The 5,862-nt window shown below is 37.5% G+C and overlaps 1 long non-coding RNA gene across 1 annotated transcript; it reads right to left on the bottom strand.

Moving 5' to 3' along the window:
• Positions 1-2,640: 2,640 nt before the first annotated feature.
• Positions 2,641-5,862, bottom strand: LOC147751981 (uncharacterized). Its single transcript, XR_015315388.1, has 3 exons — positions 5,618-5,862; positions 3,740-4,485; positions 2,641-3,480 (listed from the first exon to the last, which is right to left on the bottom strand). It is a non-coding gene; the product is annotated as an uncharacterized LOC147751981 (long non-coding RNA).

Here is a 5,862-nt window from a genome sequence, read left to right as displayed (position 1 = left end):
CATAGACGTCTCTTGTTCCATGATTTTTGTGGTACCTTGTCAAGCGGGGGAAATAGGATTATTTTTTGACTTACACCGAAAAAAATATAATTGTTTTTAAAAATAATGCCAAACAATTGTACTGGTACTTAATTTTGTCAATGTTTAGATGTGTTTACGGCTGCTGCTGTGTCCTTCTGGGCGTATGAATAGCTTTTTTTCTTGACCAACGAAACATTTTGTGTATATTTATTGTGTATTAAAGAGTATTTAAGCAGACTAAAAAAGGCGACACTTAATTGGAGCGTTTTATTTAGAGTCTGAGGGTTTAGCATACGGTTCATCTCAAGTGATATAACAAACATGCTCGTTTGGGAGAAAATTTAACGTCGCAAAACCCGGCACTTCCTTAGACAATTACGAGATTATTTTACTAGACCGCGAAAATAGCTCTGTCAATGAATAGAAGACCGTTTCACCGATTTATGAACACTGTTAAATGTGTCATAGTAATTTTATGCAGGGTAAACGATATCTATGAAATAAAAATTAGTTTAATCTAAATAGAACGAAATGCAAAGTAAACAAATTTTTGAGAAAAAAGTTAGGCAGCTTTTTTTTTTTTGGGAGAAAACACTTGTCCTAAGTAACGGCGCATAATCTCACAGAATTTGAAAATATAATAGTTATAAATCTCAATAAATGCTATGCTTAGAAAACACCTGAATGCGTCAAGAAGAATATCTTTTACATTGTTGATCCTTTCTAGAATGCTACGACCTATCGTACTCTTGTTAAACAGAAATCCGCTTGAAATTTGTATATTACAAGCTCAGTTTGGATTATCGGAGTATTACATTGTAGTATCGTTTAACGATATCCGAATCGAAAATTCCATGGTTCCAAGATGCAAAATAGCTGGTAAACACCCCACGGTTCGATTATTTTAGGGTAAATACAAGCTAAAGCACTATTGTGCATTAAAACGGTAAATAAAAAATTAGTTCGGAGGCTATCCTTTCGAGTTTCGCAATGCCATAGAGTTCTTTCTATGAGCAGTAATCCTTGACCTGTGCAACTCCGCTAAAAAGGACTCGTATAGAGAACCCGTACGTGTGAAAAGGGTAAGTCGTAATGTTCGTTTTCCGCTTATCTATTATGAGATCAGCTGGGAATGAAAGAAGTCTTGGTGTTTCATTTTGAATCAAACTTTGCACAAATTGATCATACAGTTAAATCCGCCAAAACGAAGACAACTGGAAAGGTTAAACGAAGGCAGCGCTTTTCCGATCGCTGCAACAATATTCAGCAGATTCATCCATATGGTTACTAAGCAACGTTTCATAGTACTTCACCATCGAGCATTATTTTATGGTTGACCCTTTAGGACCCGAAATATATTGCTATACCTTATCTCGAATTTCATTAGGGCAGGCATATGTACAGATAAGGACGTATTGCTATAAACAACGGCCTGTGGAAGCTGGATGCGAGAAGCATTGTTAAGTCGGAATAATTCAAGGGTTCCTGGCAGAAAAGCAGCTACCCCCTGAAAGGCTCAAACACTCTTGACGCCTCTCAAAAGTCTCGCCTGTTGCTACCCTTTCTCGGTCGTCTGTGGCCCACAATTGCCATCTGCTCCTGTCAGATCGAGGTTCGATCAGCGCATTTGGGTTCCATTGACGCTTAGCTACTGACAGGGTTAACGCCGATCCAACTGCGACGAAAGTGTACATCGTTGAAATGGTAAGTGTACCGTATCTATCACAGGGTCGGAGCGGTGCGTTTAAAGCTTTTTTGACATTAATCCAAGTTGTTCGATGTCTAGGGCAGAACAAATGCAACACATATTTATATTTTTTTTTCTAGTTAACAATATACTAACATTCGAAAAATAGCCATAGTAGATTTAAAATTTTTTTACAACAGCTTTTCCGTTTATGACAAGTGAGAACATTCAAATTAGGTTTTCTTGTCTTTGATACTGAGCAGTCGTTTCAAGTTCGATCGATGATATAATACGGCATTTAAATTCCAAAGCCATAGCCGTAAATTTCGATGATTCTGAAAATTTCGTACTTATCCTCATAATGAGAATGTAGAAATTTCGTTGGTAGACAAAAATCTCGATTTTCTTATTATGCTCACAATGCGACTTGGTTATGAATGTTTCGTATAGAACGACCATATTACTATATGCCATCGAGGCTAGTAATGTGTGTGTTAACAAATTTAGACGTATTTCAGTATGATGTAGCTAACATATGCTTCATCACTAAGTGTTTTATGACCTAACTAATGTTTTTTTTGTTAGAATATCTATTAACGTAATATAGCCAACATCAGTGTTTTCTTTTCTTGCATCTCATTATCGATTACGTACATAGGATAGCTCGTTTTTGGAAAACGCCCGCAATGTCGCGGTCCAACTGCACTTAAAAATGCCCTGGGACGAACCGTCCATAAGTGCGTCTTTTATCTTCTAATCGCATTATGCGACGGTTCGCTCTATGGCCGCCAAATTCACCATTAGCTTTCTGCGTAGAAGCTGCGAAGAAGGACCTCATGCGAGGCAAATCTACTACCTCAGGTATCGGATTTGATTGAAAATAGTAGTATCATACTTCAACACGAGCCCCGTTCATCGTTTTATTTGAATATTATTTGTGTAACTTTAGTACTATACTAATACCATACTGTTTCAATATTACTGTAACTTACTACAAATGAGTGCGCGATTGTCAAGTTTATCAACGCAAATAAACTCACTACCCACCGTGAGGGTAAATACGTAATTTTTTTCCGTAGTAATATCACCTTTATTATATTCAATAATTAATTATTAGTTTGCATTCATTCATTCAAGTCATGGATACCTTGTGCGTCATGCTGTACAAAAATATAAGCCATCTAACGACAGGGAAATTGTTTATTACTTTAGCTTTTATTATCTATAAACCGATTCATGCATTGGAACATTGGTGTCGAAATGAACATACAGGCCTAACATTAACAATTCTCTAACTGCGTTTACATAAAAAAACAACCATAACAACGTCAGTAGTTTCCCAAAATACAAAAATGTACTTTCAAATATAATAACATAGGATTTTAAGCTGATATTTAGGTAAAATGGGCTTGCATTAAGACGCGGTATTCATTCAGTTGTTTTCATATAACATTGAATAAAGGAACAATGGTCCCGTTCCTTCCGGTATTATGGCAGGACTCTTTTTTAAGTTGTGAATCTGTTTAGATCAGAGTGAAGACGTTAACAAGCGTCAAAAGCTAAGTCTTGCTTTGGAACTTTGAATTGTTGTGCAGAGTACCGAGAACCTCTTGTTTTGTAGACATGGCGAGGTTTTTTGGTAAGCATGACGACTGTTATTCGTCCCAAAGATTATCCCCTTTTGGATAAGAGTGATCCAAGAAGAAGCCTCTTTATATTAGCGAAATCGACGTCATCCCACTACCCTTTTTCCTTTCTGGTGGGATTAAGTCCTGTAAATTCGAAAAAAAAAAAAGCCCCAACTATTGACTTAACTTACGTACTGTGTGAAGTTTTTACGCTGTGTTACCTTATTGTATCTGACTTTGTTTATAATGATTTGATATTACTATTCAATAACAGCTAATATTCTACGAACTTGTATATGATCGCTGGCTTGTAACGGCTGATTACAGGCACGTCCAAAATAGCAAACAAAAATGTAGTCTCAATTACGTGATGTTAAGAGCAAGAAATAAAACGTATATTTACCTTTATAGTGTGCTTTCCGCAATCAATGGGAACAGCGCAAGGTCTCACCCAGCTTTTCTTAACGAGCTGGGAACAGCCACAGGCAGCAACGATCAGATCATCCAGACCAGACGGCAGGTGTCGTCGAGTCTCTTAGTTTTTAAATCACAAATAGTAACTGCAGCCTTGTACGACAAAAGCAGGAATGGCATTATCGAATGGCCAATCATGCTTATTGCGGAGATTTATTTCTGTGCGGAGGATGAGCTCGAGACAGTCTCGTGGTACGCATGGAATAAATAAATTCTACAATTCTCCATGAGCCAATCGGTCAACGTTCTCGGGATGGATGCCATCTAGTTCCTTCAATGGTCGAATCGCGTTTACAATCTGCGATTCAGAAAGATCAGCTACCAGTGCATGTGTACCAAAATCAAATTAGAGTGGAGTTTTTTCCTGTAACTCTGCTCACTTCGCATCAGGATAGGGAAAGGTTTCTTGCTCAGGATTCCTTAAATAGACTACCCAACCGCTTTTGGGATAAATGTTTGTTACTATTATTGTTGTTTTTAGAAGTAGCAGCAGTGATACTACCACTAGATGCTTCGAGTTTCATGTCCGGCATCATTGTTAAACGTTCCATTAGATGGTTGGCTTCCGGCATGAGTCTAACAGTGCTTACGCTCAGATTCGAACTTAGGCCATCACATGTCCCTCAAGTTTAGCAGGCAAACACATTACCCATGTCATGGAGATTGTTGCTGAAACTATTAGCAGATGCTTTTTTAGTTTTACGCTCATTACTGCTTATCCATTGTTACAACCACGAAGAATATTCGGCGTTATCAGCTTTTTTTTTGCTCGTTTTAACCTTTTTGAGGCAACGTTTGGTATTTTTCGAATATGTCTCTCGTAAAGGCCGAGAGTCCCCATTGCTTTTATTTCGTCAACGAAAACTAGAACTTTCCATTGTTTAGCACAATGTACGTCCTTCACCGGTGCTGGCGTATACAATTGATAATTTCTTACCACTATTACAGGTAATGATGACTGTGCAAAAACACTAATAATAAAGGAAACCGTATTAACGCGCCATATGAATTTGTGGGTGGGTGTAGATAACACAAAGTTGTATTCAACTTTGGATGCTGTTACACTGGTCTCTGTAAAGCATCTGTTGATTTTGATTATATATGTGGAATCTGAATCCGATTAGCTCATGTTGGTGTAACACTGATGAGAAGTATCAGACAAAATAATGCGAGTTCCTACAGTAATGTTGTGTTAAAGCCACCTGTAAATCGTACACAGGCATCGGTGAGATGATTACAGTTTAGGGGCAATTCTGTAGTGATTCCGCTGCTCGATTCCGCACAAAAGCTCATTTTCCAAAATTAAATGTGTGTGTTCAGTCTCTGTGCCCACTTGTGCTTTAAGCTAAAAGTGCTTCCTAATACTTACTACCTGAAGATGTGAGGAAATTATTTTTCAGCACAAATATGCTTAGAATCTACTGATTGTCATCTCACGATATATCTCGCCTATCTGTAATCTATCCAGTATCTATAAGCTATTAACTACAAGCAGTTTTACTGTCGGATAGAAAACTACGTCACAACAGAGGTGTTTCTGCCAAAATATAAGTTGAACCAATATTACTTATTATATACCTCTAGCTCATGTTAGAACATACTGCAGCATTTTTGCTCAAAAATTGAGCTATCTCTCTTTAGCGATAGTGTATACGCACAAGTTATCTTGATAGCCGCCTTGCACAATGGCCAGCTTTGATCTAAGGTTAGAGCACTCCTTACGAGTGTCTTAGAGATTTTATCATCTCCAATGCTGCAAAAAAGTGACGAGATGTAAACAACAATCTTCATGTTAAGAGGTACATACCAAGCATCTACAGTTCGTAGTAGCCTCGAAAAGACCTAACGTACTCTTCGACATCGTGACTGTGTTAGCAGATACGGATTAGTTAGGTATATAGTAAGATTCCGCCAAAACAAATACTCCTAAAATTTATAAAGTTTACAATTAAAAACGCTCAGTTCTTCTCCCAGTAAAGTATAATTTCTTCGTAATTTCAGTGACAGTAAGCTGAATTTGTTAGAAAGAAAAGCATTTAAAAAACATCAAGT

Source organism: Varroa jacobsoni, unplaced genomic scaffold (assembly GCF_002532875.2).
Source record: "Varroa jacobsoni isolate VJ856 unplaced genomic scaffold, vjacob_1.0 contig00778, whole genome shotgun sequence".
Taxonomy (NCBI): domain Eukaryota; kingdom Metazoa; phylum Arthropoda; class Arachnida; order Mesostigmata; family Varroidae; genus Varroa; species Varroa jacobsoni.
Note: the sequence above shows the minus strand (reverse complement) of the source record. Positions and strands in the feature narration are given on the sequence as shown.